At 38.5% G+C, this 16,719-nt stretch overlaps 1 protein-coding gene across 3 annotated transcripts in view; it reads left to right on the top strand.

Annotated features, from left to right (window-relative positions):
• MTX2 (metaxin 2) overlaps window positions 1-16,719 on the top strand; it is a 70,765-nt gene that overhangs the window by 35,314 nt on the left and 18,732 nt on the right. The window lies entirely within an intron of this gene.

Here is a 16,719-nt window from a genome sequence, read left to right as displayed (position 1 = left end):
TTATTGCTTAGGTGCAACTAAAGAGAGTGTGCTGTGTATCTAACTTGAAAGACAAATGTTCATTTTGTCTTTGGAATAGAGAAGAGGAAAGAAGACATTGGTGCTGGTCATTGGCAAGTGTTTCAATACTGAGTTACTATTAGTTAATTAAAGAGAAATGAGTGTATTTTATGTTCCTGCCATCTGCTAGTTCATCCTAAGAACTTTAATTTTTTTTGTTATTGTTTTTCTCAGTTGGGAATTTTTTTCTAAGTAACAAAATTTTAAAGCATTCATTATAGGAACTCAGAAAAAGAATATATATATTTTTTCCTTTTCTCCCCATCTGTTCATTCAGTGGCAACTATGTAACTGCTATGGTGTTAGGTTCCTGGGTTACAAGAATTGTTCTTTCTGTACCTTTGACTATTTTATAACTCTTGCTTAATTTTGACCCTACAACTTTATGAAAGTAGTAAACAAGATAGACATGGTCTGTATGTACTAATGAAGCTTATATTCTTGGGAGGAGGGGCTTTTATCAGTTCATTTATCGGTTTTATCAGTGTGTTATTTATATGTAATTCTCACAGGGAAAGCTTGTATCTTTCTCTATTCTAGTTGTCTTTTTTGTTGCTTTCGGAAATAACCTGATTTTTTTCTATAGCTGTCAGATGTTGATGTATCTAAAATTGACTTAGATATTCCAGGAGTAGTTTCTAGGTGAGAGTTTTATTAAGGAAGGTCAGTCTATGAAGTGATATGTCTTCAAATGTGCTCTCAAATAACATTTCATATTTTTTGGTAACAAATTCACTCTCTTTAAAGCTTTTTATGCTTATTGAATTGTGGTTTCTGTTTTCTACATAGATAATAATAATTATTATTATTTGTACTTTAAGTTCTAGAGTACATGTGCACAAGGTGCAGATTTGATATATAGGTATACATGTGCCATGTTGGTTTGCTGCACCCATCAACTCATCATTTACATTAGGTATTTCTCCTAATGCTATCCCTCCCCCAGGCCCCCACCCCCTGACAGGCCCCGGTATGTGATGTCCTGCCCTGTGTCCAAGTGATCTCATTGTTCAGTTCCCACCTAAGAGTGAGAACATGTGGTGTTTGGTTTTCTGTCCTTGTAATAGTTTGCTGAGAATGATGGTTTCCAGCTGCATCCATGTCCCTGCAAAGGACATGAACTCATCCTTTTTTATGGCTGCATAGTATTCCATGGTGTATATGTGCCACATTTTCTTAATCCAGTCTATCATTGATGGACATTTGGGTTGGTTCCAGGTCTTTGCTATGTGAACAGTGCTGCAGTAAACATATGTGTGCATGTGTCTTTATAGTAGCATGATTCGTAATCCTTTGGGTATATACCCAGTAATCGGGTTGCTGGGTCAAATGGTAATTCTAGTTCTAGATCCTTGAGGAATCGCCACACTGTCTTTCACAATGGTTGAACTAATTTTCACTCCCACGAACAGTGTAAAAGCATTCCTATTTCTCCACATCCTCTCCAGCATCTGTCGTTTCCTGACTTTTTAATGATTGCCATTCTAACTGGCGTGAGATGATACCTCATTTTGGTTTTGATTTGCATTTCTTTGATGACCAGTGATGATGAGCATTTTTTCATGTGTCTATTGGCTTCATAGATGTCTTCTTTTGAGAAGTGTCTGTTCATATCCTTTGCCCAGTTTTTGATGTTTTTTTTTTTTTGTAAATTTGTTTGAGTTCTTTGTAGCTTCTGATGTTAGCCCTTTGTCAGATGGGTAGATTGCAAAAATCTTCTCCCATTCTGTAGGTTGCCTGTTCACTCTGATGGCAGTTTCTTTTGCTGTGCAGAAGCTCTTTAGTTTAATTAGATCCCATTTGTCTATTTGGGGTTTTGTTGCCATTGCTTTTGGTGTTTTAGTCATGAAGTCCTTGCCCATGCCTATGTCCTGAATGGTATTGCCTAGGTTTTCTTCCAGGTTTTTTATGATTTTAGGTCTAACATTTAGGTCTTTAATCCATCTTGAATTAAGTTTTGTATAAGGTGTAAGGTAGGGATCCATCTGCAGCTTTCTACATATGGCTAGCCAGTTTTCCCAGCACCATTTATTAAATAGGGAGTCCTTTCCCCATTTCTTGTTTTTGTCAGATTTGTCAAAGATCAAATGGTTGTAGATGTGTGGTGTTTTTTCTGAGGCCTCTGTTCTGTTCCATTGGTCTATATCTCTGTTTTGGTACCAGTACCATACTGTTTTGGTTACTGTAGTCTTGTAGTATGGTTTGAAGTCAGGTAGCGTGATGCCTCCAGCTTCGTTCTTTTTGCTTAGGATTGTCTTGGCAATGTGGACTCTTTTGGTTCCATATGAACTTTAGTTTTTTCCAATTCTGTGAAGAAAGTCATTGGTAGCTTGATGGGGATGGCATTAAATCTATAAATTACTTTAGGCAGTATTGCCATTTTCATGATAATGATTTTTCCTATCCATGAACATGGAATATTCTTCCATTTGTTTGTGTCCTCTTTTATTTCATTGAGCCGTGGTTTGTAGTTCTCCTTGAAGAGGTCCTTCACATCCCTTGTAAGTTGGATTCCTAGGTATTTTATTCTCTTTGTAGCAATTGGGAATGGGAGTTCACTCATGATTTGGCTCTCTGTTTGTCTATTAATGGTGTTTGGGAATGCTTGTGATTTTTGCACATTGATTTTGTATCCTGAGACTTTGCAGAAGTTGCTTATCAGCTTGAGATTTTGGGCTGAGACAATAGGGTTTTCTAAATATACAATCATGTAATCTGCAAACAGGGACAATTTGACTTTCTCATTTTCTAATTGAATACCCTTAATTTCTTTCTCTTGTCTGATTGCCCTGGCTAGAATTTCCAACACTATGTTGAATAGAAGTGGTGAGAGAGGGCATCCTTGTCTTGTGCCAATTTTCAAAGGGAATGCTTTCAGTTTTTGCCCATTTGGTATGGTATTGGCTGTGGGTTTGTCATAAATAACTCTTATTATTTTGAGATATGTTCCATCAATACCTAGTTTATTGAGACTTTTTATTGTGAAGGGCTGTTGAATTTTGTCAAAGGCCTTTTCTGCATCTATTGAGATAATCGTGGTTTTTGTTGTTGGTTCTGTTTATGTGATGGATTACGTTTATTGATTTGCGTATATTGAACCAGCCTTGCATCCCAGGGATGAAGCCGACTTGATTATGGTGGATAAGGTTTTTGATGTGCTGCTGCTGGATTCTGTTTGCCAGTATTTTATTGAGGATTTTTCGCATTGATGTTCATCAGGAATATTGGTCTAAAATTCTCTGTTTTTGTAGTGTCTCTGCCAGGCTTTGGTATCAGGATGATGTTGGCCTCATAAAATCAGTTAGGGAGGATTCCCTGTTTGGAATAGTTTCAGAAGCAATGGTACCAGCTCCTCTTCGTAGCTCTGGTAGAATTTGGCTGTGAATCTGTCTGGTCCTGGACTTTTTTTGGTTGGTAGACTATTTATTATTGCCTCAATTTCAGAGCCTGTTATCACTCTATTCGGAGATTCAACTTCTTCCTGGTTTAGTGTTGGAAGGGTGTATGTGTCCAGCAATTTATCCGTTTCTTCTAGATTTTCTAGTTTATTTGCATAGAGGTGTTTATAGTATTCTCTGATGATAGTTTGTATTTCTTTGAGATCGTTGGTGATATCCCCTTTATCATTTCTTTATTGCGTCTATTTGATTCTACTCTCTTTTCTTCTTTATTAGTTTTGCCCAAAACCAGTTCCTAGATTCATTGATGTTTGAAGGGTTTTTTGTGTCTCTATCTCTTTCAGTTCTGCTCTGATCTTAGTTATTTCTTGTCTTGTACTAGCTTTTGAATTTGTTTGCTCTTGCTTCTCTAGTTCTTTTAATTGTGATGTTAGGGTGTCAATTTTAGATCTTTCCTGCTTTCTCTTGTGGGCATTTAGTGCTGTAAATTTCCCTTTACACACTGCTCTAAATGTGTCCCAGAGATTCTAGTACATTGTGTCTTTGTTCTTATTGGTTTCAAAGAACATCTTTATTTCTGCCTTCATTCTTTTATTTACCCAGTAGTCATTCAGGAGCAAGTTGTTCCGTTTCCATGTAGTTGTGCGATTTTGAGTGAGTTTCTTAATCCTGAGTTCTAATTTGATTGCACTGTGGTCTGAGAGACAGTTTGTTGTGATTTCAGTTCTTTTACATTTGATGAGGAGTGCTTTACTTCCAATTATGTGGTCAATTTTAGAATAAGTGCGATGTGGTGCTGAGAAGAATGTATATTCTGTTGAATTAGAGTGGAGAGTTCTGTAGGTGTCTATTAGGTCTGCTTGTTGCAGAGCTGAGTTTAGGTCCTGGATATCCTCGTTAACCTTCTGTCTCATTGATCTGTCTGATATTGACAGTGGGGTGTTAAAGTCTCCCATTATTATTGTGTGGGAGTCTAAGTTTCCTTGTAGGTCTCTGAAGACTTGCTTTATGAATCTGTGTACTTCTGTATTGGGCGCATATATATTTAGCATAGTTAGCTCTTCTTGTTGAATTAATCCCTTTACCATTATGTGATGGCCTTCTTTGTCTCTTTTAACTGTTGGTTTAAAGTCTGTTTTGTCAAAGACTAGGATTGCAACCCCTGCCTTTTTTTGTTTTCCATTTGCTTGGTAGATCTTCCTCCATCCCTTTATTTTGAGCCTATGTGTGTCTCTGCACGTGAGATGGGTATCCTAAATACAGCAAATGGATGGGTCTTGACTCTTCATCCAATTTGCCAGTCTTTGTCTTTTAATTGGAGCATTTAGCCCATTTACATTTAAGGTTAATATTGTTATGTGTGAACTTGATCCTGTCATTATGATGTTAGCTGGTTATTTTGCTCGTTAGTTGATGCAGTTTGTTCCTAGCATCAATGGTCTTTACATTTCGGCATGTTTTTGCAATGGCTGGTACCGGTTGTTCCTTTCCATGTTTAGTGCTTCCTTCAGGAGCTCTTGTAGGACAGGCCTGGTGGTGACAAAATCTCTCAGCCTTTGCTTGTCTGTAAAGGATTTTATTTCTCCTTCATTTATGAAACTTCGTTTGGCTGGATATGAAATTCTGGGTTGAAAATTCTTTTCTTTAAGAATGTGGAATATTGGTGCCCACTGTCTTCTGGCTTGTAGAGTTTCTGCCAAGAGATCTGCTGTTAGTCTGATGGGCTTCCCTTTGTGGGTAACCCAACCTTTCTCTCTGGCTTCTCTTAACATTTTTTCCTTCATTTCAACTTTGGCGAATCTGACAATTATGTGTCTTGGAGTTACTCTTCTTGAGGAGTATCTTTGTGGCGTTCTCTGTATTTCCTGAATTTGAATGTTGGCCTGCCTTGCTAGGTTGGGGAAGTTCTCCTGGGTAATATCCTGAAGAGTGTTTTCTAGCTTGGTTCCATTCTCCGCATCACTTTCAGGTACACCAGTCAAACATAGATTTGGTTTTTTCATATAGACCCACATTTCTTGGAGGCTTTGGTCATTTCTTTTTACACTTTTTTCTCTAACCTTGTCTTCTTGCTTTATTTCATTAATTTAATCTTCAATCACTGATACCCTTTCTTCTCCGTGATCGAGTCGGCTGTTGAAGCTTGTGCATGCGTCACGAAGTTCTCATGCCATGGTTTTCAGCTCCATCAGTTCATTTAAGGTCTTCTCTACACTGTTTATTCTAGTTAGCCATTCGTCTAACCTTTTTTCAAGGTTTTTAGCTTCCTTGAGATGGGTTTGAACATCCTCTTTTAGCTCGGAGAAGTTTGTTATTACTGACCTTCTGAAGCCTACTTCTGTCAGCTCGTGAAAGTCATTCTCCATCCAGCTTTGTTCCGTTGCTGGCGAGGAGCTGTGATCCTTTGGAGGAGGAGAGGTGCTCTGATTTTTAGAATTTTCAGCTTTTCTGGTCTGATTTCTCACCATCTTTGTGGTTTTATCTACCTTTGGTCTTTGATGTTGGTGACCTATAGATGGGGTTTTGGCATAGATAACCTTTTCGTTGATGTTGATGCTATTCCTTTCTGTTTGTTAGTTTTCCTTCTAACAGTCAGGTCCCTCAGCTGCAGATCTGTTGGAGTTTGCTAGAGGTCCACTCCAGACCCTGTTTGCTTGGGTATCACCAGAGGAGGCTGCAGCACGGCAAATATTACTGCCTGATCTTTCCTCTGGAATCTTCATCCCAGAGGGGCATCCATGTATATAAGGTGTCTTTCAGCCCCTACAGGGAGGTGTCTCTGAGTTAGGCTACACGGGGGTCAGGGACCCACTTAAGGAGGCAGTCTGTCCGTTTTCAGAGCTCAGACACTGTGCTAGGAGAAGCACTGCTCTCTTCAGAGCTGTCAGACAGGGATGTTGAAGTCTGCAGAAGTTGTCTGCTGCCTTTTGTTCAGCTATGCCCTTCCCACAGAGGTGGAGCATAGAGGCAGTAGGCCTCCTTGAGCTGTGGTGGGCTCTGGCAAGTTCGAGCTTCCAGATGGCTTTGTTTACCTACTCAAGCCTCAGCAATGGCGGACGACCCTCCCCTAGCCAGGGGGCTGTCTAACACAGATCGATCTCAGACTGCTGCACTAGCAGTGAGCAATGTTCTGTGGATGTGGGAGCCACCGAGCCAGGCCTGGGAGAGAATCACCTTGTCTGCTAGTTGCTAAGACCTTGGGAAGAGCACAGTATTTGGGCAGGAGTGTCCTGTTTTTCCAGGTAGTCTGTCACGACTTCCCTTGGCTAGGAAGGGGAAATTCCCCGACCCCTTGTGCTTCCTGGGTGAGGTGACGCCCCGCCCTGCTTCTGCTTGCCCTCCATGAGCTGCGCCCATTGTCCAACCAGTCCCAATGAGATGAACCAGGTACCTCAGTTGGAAATGGAGAAATCAGCCGTCTTCTGCGTTGATCATGCTGGGAGCTGCAGACTGGAGCTGTTCCTGTTTGGCCATTTTGTGGCTGTGGGCCAGATCATTATTGTTTTTAAGTTGAATTCCTGTTACTGTTTTCTAAAGCAGTATCAACTTACTGATATTTGTAACTATTGATTTTTTAAAATATCTCTGAACTTAACGAGTTACATCTAACTTTTTAAAACAGTGAATTCTGAACCCATAAAATTACAAAATGCTAATTTTTGCTATAGTTTACTAGCTTTCTATGAACTTAGGTATGTTTGCATTTATTTTTAGGAATATCTATGGCTTGTTCATTAAGCAGATGTTTATTGAGACTTTATTGTATGCCGAGGACTAAAGTAGTAAACAAGATAGACATTGTCTATGTATATTAATGAACCATATATACTTGGGGGATGGAGTCCTTCTGTCAGTTCATTTATCAGTTTTATCAGTGTGTATGACTCTAAAAATTATTCATAAACATTTATATCAATATTAAGATATCATTTTTGCTTTGTTAGAAAAGATTATATTATATAATTATATATATTGAAAACATAAAGCATATATTCATTATTCTTTTGAAAAGTTCTATTGGGCCAGGCGTGGTGACTCACGCCTGTAATCTCAGCACTTTGGGAGGCTGAGGCGGGTGGATCACCTAAGGTCAGGAGTTTGAGACCAGCATGTCCAACCTGGTGAAACCCCAACTCTACTAAATACAGAAAATTAGCCGGGGGTGGTGGTGCATGCCCGTAATCCCAACTGCTTGTGAGGCTGAGGTGAGAGAATCGCTTGAATCTGTGAGGCGGAGGTTTCAGTGAGCTGAGATCGCACCATTGCACTCCAGCCCGGGCGACAGTAGTGAAACGCCATCTCAAAAAAAAAAAAAAAAAAGTACTTTTGGTTATTTTTTTTGTTTATTCTTTTAACATCTTTCTAGAAATTTTTATCTCAGTACACACACTTGGTATTTTGATTTTATAGAAGTAAATGCAATTAAATTATAGTATGTAATAATTATTTTAATTTTTCTCATAAGGAGACATAGGAAAAGGTAATAAAATAAATGAAGCCAGCTTTCTTTTGAAGTCACCGAGGTTAAGTGGTCTTCCTTCCTTTGCAGATGAACAAATGAATATTTATTATTATGAATGCTGTTACTACTATTAATAATAGTACCTTATATTTTTTGAATTACTCTGTGTCAGATAGTGTATAAAGTGTTTTACATATAGAACTTCAGTTAATCTGCCTGATTGTCTAATTTAGAAATGAGAAAACTTCTGAGGTAAAGGTACTTTCTCAAGCTAACATTTCCCAGGATTCTACCCAGAGAGCTCTCTCTGATATTCTGCTCATTAACTTCTTATTGTTCTAGACTGATTCTTTTTTTTTTTTTTTTTTTTTTTTTTTTTTTTTTTTAAAGGAGATAGGGTCTCAGTCTGTTACCCAGACTGGAGTGCAGTGGTGCAGTCTTGGCTCACTGCAACCTCCATCTCCCAGGCTCAAGTGATTCTCTCACCTCAGCCTCCCAAGTAGCTGAGATTACAGGTGTGCACCACCACCACCCAACTAATTTTTGTATTTTTAATAGAGATGGGGTTTCACCATTTTGGCCAGCTGATCTTGAACTCCTGACTTCAAATAATCCACCCGCCTTGACCTCCCAAGGTGCTGGGATTATAGGCGTGAGCCACTGTGCCTGGCCTTACTGTTCTATACTGATTATTAAGACTGATGCAGAGGATTTCCTTCTTTTAAATGTATGTTCACTCTAGTCTTTTTTTCACTTAGGTAACTTGCTTTTAAAATCTGTACTCTGTTACGATCCATTAGGTTCTGCTAGGGTACTTAATCAGTAAAATGTGTTGGTAGTTGCCCAGTCATGAGTGGTAGGGTTTATGACTCAGCAACAGAAAGTAAGAATAAAGGATGGTAAGGACAGCAATCTCAGTGAGGCAGCATCATTTCTGTGCACAATAGCCACCAAGGCTGACTGTTTCCATTCAACCACGTTGAACCCTTTTTACCATTTTCTGAACTATGTATTGCCTTTTTTAATTTTTATTTTAATGCAGTTAAAATAAAGGATATTTGATATTTTAAAAAGTGTTGTAGAGTCTGTTCCCTTACTCCTGTCAGAAACCATCATATTTAGGGCTGGATGTGGTGGCTCACGCCTCTAATCCCAGCCCTTTGGAATGCCAAGACGGGCAGATTGCTTGAGGCCAAGAGTTCACCACCAGCCTGGCCAACATGGCAAAACCCCGTCTCTACTAAAAATACAAAAAATTAGCTGGGTAGTCCTACCTACTTGGGAGGCTGAGGCATGAGAATTGCTTGAGCCTGGGAGGCAGAGGTTATGGTGAGCTGAGATTGCACTGCTGCACTCCAGCCTGGGTGACAGAGCGAGACTCTGTCTCAGAAAAAAAAGAACAACAAAAAACCAAAACCAATATATTTACTTTTTTCTGTAAACGAATTGGGTTACTTTTTGGCTTTACATTTAGTTTCACTGATTTCCTGCAACATTTCTTTCTGGGATATTATTAGTATATTTGGGATTGAAGACTTGAAATTAGATATGTGTAATATTTAAGATGTTTTGTTGATTTGCACATTAATGTTATTCTGTTTACCTGATTTTCTTTATCATAAGACCTGCATGCTTACTTTTGACATCCCGAAGATTGGGCCATAGTTACTGAGATTTTAAACGATTCAAGCGAACAGTGGTTCCTTCATGTGTAACTTCTCAGTAAATTTTCAGATCATACTGTTCTTATGGGACAACTTCTTAGCTTCTTAAAGCTTCTCATTTAACCAAGACGTTAAATTGACTTTTCAGTTTTTAAACTTGGTAGGCTATAGATGCAGGAAGCAGAAAAGACCAGAGATGAAGACAATCCTTGATTATATTTTTATTCTGCCTGACATCTGTAGTTCTTCTTATTTCTTAACACCTTGATAAGTATCATACCTGCAGGAAGTGCTAACAGATGTATTATGTACATTTGTAGGCACGTCTGTCAGTTGTGTGCACAAAAGAGGTTGGGTGGCCTTGAGGATTGGGCTTCTCAAATTTTTAATAGAACTTGCTTATCTGGTTTTCAAAGCACATGGCTGTACTCTTAGCAATTCTAGGCCTTTGAAAAAAGAGTAGAGTTGTCTGCTATTCATTTCTCGTCAGAAGTCTATCCAAAAAGTGATAATTAGAGACGACGATCTAAAGACTTGTAGGTCCCCTTCCTTCCACCAAACCTGCTCACCTCAAGTTTTTCCTTGGTAAATACCAGTTCCATCTTTCTAGTTGTTTATGCCAGAAACTTTTAGTCATTTTTGGAGATCTTTTTCCTATATCCACATTGAGTTATCAGCAAAACTTCTTGATCCTCCCTTAAAAATATAGCTAGAATCTGACGTATCACTTTCATCACTCCCACCCTGGTCCAGGCCACCATCATATCTTGCCTGGATCATTACAAAAGCTTCCTAATTCGTTCTCCTGCTTCAGTGGTTCTGCTCTCAACAGTCTAATCTCTCTGTAGTTGTGTCCTTTGAAGTGTTCAGTTAGATTACGGCAATCCCCAGCTCAACACCTTCTAATGATTTCTTGTCTCACTCAGTAGAAGCCAAAGATCTCACAATTACCTATAACGTCCTACATGATATTTTTGGTTGCCTCTCTGATCCCATCTCTTAGTACTCACTTCCTTACTCCCACATAGTCATACTGGTCTTGTTAACTGTTGGTGAAACATAGATGAAACACAAGCCTGCTTCAGGCCTTTAAACTTGGACTATTCTCCCCTTAGATATCTGCATGGCTTGCTCCCTAACTTTCTTAGGTTTATGGTGAAATGTTTCCTTATTAGCCCTTATCTGACTACCCTATATTTAATAGCCATACCTTTACACTGCTTTGTATTTCTAAGTAGCAGGAATTACCATGCATATTTTCTGGTTTATTTGCTTGTTATCTGTCTCCATTGTGATGTAAACTCCATAAGCACTGAGACTTTATGTTGTCCCAGTAGCTAGGGCAGTCCTTGATACATAGTAGGTGCTCAGTATATATGTATCAAATTTATTTTTGTAGGTACTCAAAGTTATGTCTTTCTGGCAAGTTAGCTCACCAGGAAGTTTCATAGTGGACCAGATAGCCTTTGTAGGCCTTTTTGAACTATGTTTTAATGTTTTGCTCTAGGTGGTTAGAAGAAACAGCGTCATGAAAAGCATTTTTGCATTTGGCGTTATGTCATCTTATGTAATTCAGTACCCCTTATTAGAGATTCCAGAGGAGAAATGTCTTTTGGAATTTAGTGTAAGAAATCCAGTTGAGGAGCAACCTTACTCTTTATTTTTTGAGTTTTTGTTTGTTTGTTTGTTTGTTTGATTTTTGTTTTGACAAGGTCTTATGCCTATCACCCAGGCTAGAGTGCAGTGGTGTGATCATGGCTTACTACAGCCTCAACCTCCTGGGCTTAGGTGATTCTCCCACCTCAGCCTCCCAAGTAGCTGGGACTACAGGCACACACCATCATGCTTGTCCATTTTTTTGTGTTTTTAGTTGAGATGGGATTTTGCCATGTTGCCCAGGCTGGTCTTGATTGAACTCCTGGACTCAAGTGATCAGCCTGCTTTAGCCTCCCAAAGTGCTGGGATTACTGGTGTGAGCCACCTTGCCCAGCCAACCTTATTCTTTTTTGAAGGCTATAAATATTCCGTTGATGGATGCGTCACAATTTGTTTTAACCAGTCTTTTATTGATAGGTATCAAGCTGTTGTTATTATTTTGCTGTTATAAATAGAGCTTAAGTGTGAATATCCTTACACATATCTTGTATAATTTTTTACATATATGTTCATATTATATACTTATAGCAATAACATTTCTAGTTCAAAGGATATGTACATATAGAATTTTGGTAGACCTTACCAGAGTGCTCTCAAAAGGTCACATTGATTGTATATTACAACCAGTGGTTGACTATGAATGGTGTTTTGGATTTTGACTTAAGTGTCTTTTTAAAAAAAAAAAAAAAAAAAAAAAAAAAAAAAACTTTTATTTTCAGAAGTTTCTGTTGCTTTGTTTTCAAAAATTCACATGACTAAAACTAGACGTTATTGTTTACATTTTCATATGTTCATTTATTTATTCATCTGGTAGTCATCATCTGCCTGTTATGTACGAGGCACATAACTTCTTTCCTTCCTTTTTTCCCTCTTCCTTTTTTCTCTCCCTCCCTCCCTCCCTCTACACCCTGATCTCTGTTCTTTTTTCTCATCTTAAGATAGTGATACTTGTACATACCTTATAGGGTAAAGTTCTTGTGCAAGTACTTGGCATATAGTAAGTGCTCAGTAAATATTCGCCATTATAATTTTTCTGTGAAGTTGTCTTGCTCTTTGCAGTTTTGTTTGCCAGTTCCTTTTTCTGTGGTTTGTTTTGGCTCTATATTTTGTTTGAGGCTTTCCTCAAGTATCTGTTGATCTCTGCTAACAATTTATAGTTAAGAGTAAGGCTAAGGAGATGAGGGACTTTTTGACATGTGGCTGTCACTGTAGGTTGATTACATATTGAGAGGTCATTTTTGTTACTCACTATTCCTAGCCCATCCCACCCCCAATAAAACCATCAATATGTAGATTTCTTTTCTCTAGAGAGATATCCTGTAGTGATATCCTATGTTTGGGAGCTGAGAGGGGAGAGGGATCCTGTGTGAATCTTGTTCAGTATGTATACTTACCTTTAACTTTGCCTCTTTCAGAGTGACACCTCACCCAGTGCCCTCTGCTGTTTGGGTCCCTCTAGTTCAGTTTCTCCAAAGAATAAATCTTTCTCTTCTGCCAGACTGGGGGAGGGCTAATTGTCTGATGCTTAGTTAGACTTTCATCCAATCCTTTATTTGCTGTCCTATATCTCACCTCTGCCTTCTGTGTTACTTGGTGCTTCCAATTTTGGAATCTTCCTAGTTTCTGTGATGCAAATGTATTGATTTTCTACTGTGCAAACTCTTAGGTTTCAGCTTCCTCTGCCCTGCTAAGTCTGCCTTCCATCTTAGAAAAATGGGTTGACATCTTTGGTCTGCTTTTGTCTCCTCTGCTATTCTTTATGTTTTTCTGGGTGTATACCTTTTCTGTTTCTTCATTGTTATTTTAATAGAGTTTTTTTAAAGGTTGCAGAGATAAATGTGTAAGTTTAGTCCTTCATATTTAACCAGTTATTGATGATCTGGTAATAGTTTTTTTTTCTTTCAATTTTTTTAAAGTAAAAAACCCTGCCCCTGACACCCTACCCTTTCAAGTGAATTTTTAGATGTTATGAATTAATGTATTCAATATGTCGAAACTACATCAAGCTGATTAAATTTCAGGGTCTTAGAAATCAGATACAGGCAGTTATGTTCTGTGTGCATATACATATGTGTGCATTTAAGAAATTTCCTACCAGGTACTCACTATATATAAAATATGGGTGCAGTTTTAATGCATTCTTCAGTTCTTAGTTTTCACATATTAATACATTTGCCTCATCATTTTAACAATTTGAGTTGCTCAGCAAATGAGTAATCTTTATATTCTCTCAGAAATTGGAAATATGGTATTTAATGTGTCACCATCATCAAAAGTTGATTGTATCACTTGCAGGATTTTTGGACTCTGTGCTATCATGCAGCTTTTTAAAAATATGTTTGGTATAATCACTTTCAGATGATGTCAGCTTCTCTTGCTAAGGTCTCCTTTATGTACTGATTACTGTTGTTATATATCCATGCTATCTGATAGACATCATCACATCACACTGTGATGATGGAAGTGTTCTGAATCTGGACTGTTCAATAAATACAGTAGCCACTAGCCACATGTGCCTGTTGAGCACTGGAAATGTGGCTAGTGTGACTAGGGAACTGAATTTAAAATTTTATTCAAACAATTAAGGCGCCACATGTGACTAGTGGCTGCCATATTGGACAGCATAGTTATAAAACGTTACTCTAATAGGATGTGCTAAGTGTTTTATTCAAATTATTTTATGCTGTTATTCATTTAAATTAGTTTGGAATAAAGTATTCAACGGAGGAATAAGAGTTAGCTGAGTTGTTCCAAGTTCATTATTCATTATTATAATTTGAAATACATTTTTCTTTGACTTCCATAAGAATAAAAATATGCAGATTGCTATTTCTGAATTGAAAAGAGGATATGTTTAGGTGAGTGTGCCATGCCAGTTATTTGGAGTATTTTTGTGTGCTGATAAGATATTGAAAGTCAAAGCGGAAGGTGAAAGTGAGCCTCTCCAGTGTTTTCTTCCATCTTTCAAGAGAAAGGGGAAATACTGTTTGAACCAAACCTTGCTATTGTTTTAAAGTTTTCATATTATTGAAAATAGTCATGGTAATGTTTTGGTTTTGCTTTTTTTTTTTTTTTTTTGCATGATCATAGCTCACCTTGAATTACTGGGCTCAAGCTATCCTCCTACCATAGCTTCCACAAGTAGCTGGGACTATAGGTGCCTGCCACCACAGTGCTGCTAATTTGTTTGTTTGTTTGTTTTGTTTTGTTTGTTTTGTTTTGAGGCGGAGTCTTGCTCTGTCACCCAGGCTGGAGTGCAGTGGTACGACCTCAGGTCACTGCAACCTCTGCCTCCCGGGTTCAAGTGATTCTCCTGCCTCAACCTTCTGAGTAGCTGGGACTATAGGCATGCACGCCTGGCTAATTTTTGTATTGTTAGTAGAGTCAGGGTTTCACCATGTTGGCCAGGCTGGTCTCAAACTCCTGACCTCATGATCCTCCCGCCTCGGCCTCCCGGAATTATAGGCATAAGCCACTGCGCCCGGCCTGTGCTGCTAATTAAAAAAAATTTTTGTAGAGAGAAACTCTCACTGTGTTTCCCAGACTGGTCTTGAACTCTCAGCCTCAAGGAATCCTCCCTCCTCGGCCTCTGGAAGCACTGGGACTCGCCTGTTTTTGCATTTTTAAAGTTTGGATGAAAATGCTTTGTGACATCAAACTTTTTTGTGAACTGCAGATTAATTGGTTAACTAGAATTATGTTATCAGTTGAGGTCTGTAGTAAGTTGAGTGTCATTTAATTGGTAAAATTGTCAGTTAGTTTTTATACAAAAATAAAAAGCATGGGACCAAGAAGCATGGGTTTTGGGAGTTGAAGGTTGCATTGAGCTGAGATTGTGCAACTACACTCCAGCCTGGGCGACAGAGTGAAATTCTGTCTCAAAAAAAAGAAGCATAGGTTTGATTGCAGAACATTACAATTCTGCTTTTATTTTAAGTGAAATACAATATTTTTGGAATATTAATTAGCATAGTTACCACTATGCGTGTAGTTTAGCAAAATATACTATATTTACTATTTTATACAGTATTATTATTGTTAACAGTTGAATATTATTCAGGCCTTTGAGAAGATATATTAAACAGTTATTTCAAACTCTTTTTTTGTTCTACTGAAGGCCTGAATCCCTTCTTAGTTTCTCATTCTCAGCAAGTGATTTCTCCTTCCATTTCATAAAATGTGAGCACTCACATTCTTGTTCTTTCGTATCAACTTGCAGTCATCATCACTGATTCCCCACCACCTCTTGCATTACAGTGGAAAAAGTTTCTTATTCTGACAAAAACAGATCTCTCCAGCTAAGATCTTATTTCCTCCCTTTTTACCTATTCTTTTTTTTTTTTTTTTTTTTTTTTTTTTTGAGACAGGGTCTCATTGTATTGCACAGGCTGGAGTGCAGTGGTGTGATCATGGCTTACTGCAGCCTTGACCTCCCAGGTTCAAGCAATCCTCCCACCTCAGCCTCTTGAGTAACTGAGACTAAAGGTGTACACCACCATGCCCAGCCAATTTTTTAAACTTTTTTGTAGGAATGGATTCTCCCTATGTTTTCTAAGCTGGTCTTGAACTCCTGGCCTCAAGTGATCCTTTTGCCTTGGCCTCCCCAAAAGTGCTGAGATTATAGGTGTGAGCCACTGCTCCTGGCCACATGGATCTTGTATATCAGTTATTTCACTTGCTTTATGTAATTTCAGCCTATCTCCATTATTTTTTTTCTTTGTGTTTTAATAAGCTCCGCTCTTCTTCATATGTAATATGTAATAGAACCCTTCTCCTTCCTTCTTCCTTTTTTCCTGATCCAGGCTTTTTGAAAGAACTGTTTATGTTCATTTTCTCTAATTCTTTCCTTACAAGCCATGCTTTGACATGATTTTGATGCATGCTGAAGTTTGAGAATCACCACCCTACCCTATCTTTGTGGGTCAGTCCGGAAGCTCACTATTATCGCTATGAATTGGAATCACTGGTTATAGGTTTTAGAGGACTCTTAGTTTCCACTTAGACACAGAAGAATCAACTTCTGGTGGGGCAGGATGGTGTTTAAACTTAGAAATCATGACTGTAGGTGAATTAATTAAGATGAGGTTTGGCAGTGAGTGACAGAAACCCAATATAGTGGTAGCTTAAAAAGATAGTTCACTTCTCGTACAAACATGGGTAATCCAGGTTTGGTGACTACATGATTATCAGGAACCTAGGCCCCTTTACTCTCGTTGCTCTACCATTTCCAACACTCAACTGCTACTTCCTGGTTCTGTTTGGCTGCTATAGCTATAGCCATCCTTTTTACATTCTAGTCAACAGGGAGGAAAAAGAGGAGATATTTTCCCCTTTTAAAGAAACTTCCCAGCAGTTGTCCAGAACTTTTAGTCCATTTGGCCATACCCAGTTATAAGGGAGCCCAGAAAATAAGTTTTTATTTTAGGCAGCCTTGTTTGCAGATGTAGTTTCTATCACTGTAGGGAAAGGGGAGAACATA

The sequence above is a fragment of the Macaca thibetana genome, chromosome 12, assembly GCF_024542745.1.
Source record: "Macaca thibetana thibetana isolate TM-01 chromosome 12, ASM2454274v1, whole genome shotgun sequence".
Lineage (NCBI taxonomy): Eukaryota > Metazoa > Chordata > Mammalia > Primates > Cercopithecidae > Macaca > Macaca thibetana.
The sequence above is the reverse complement of the archived record's forward strand: the minus strand, read 5'-3'. Positions and strand labels throughout refer to the sequence as shown.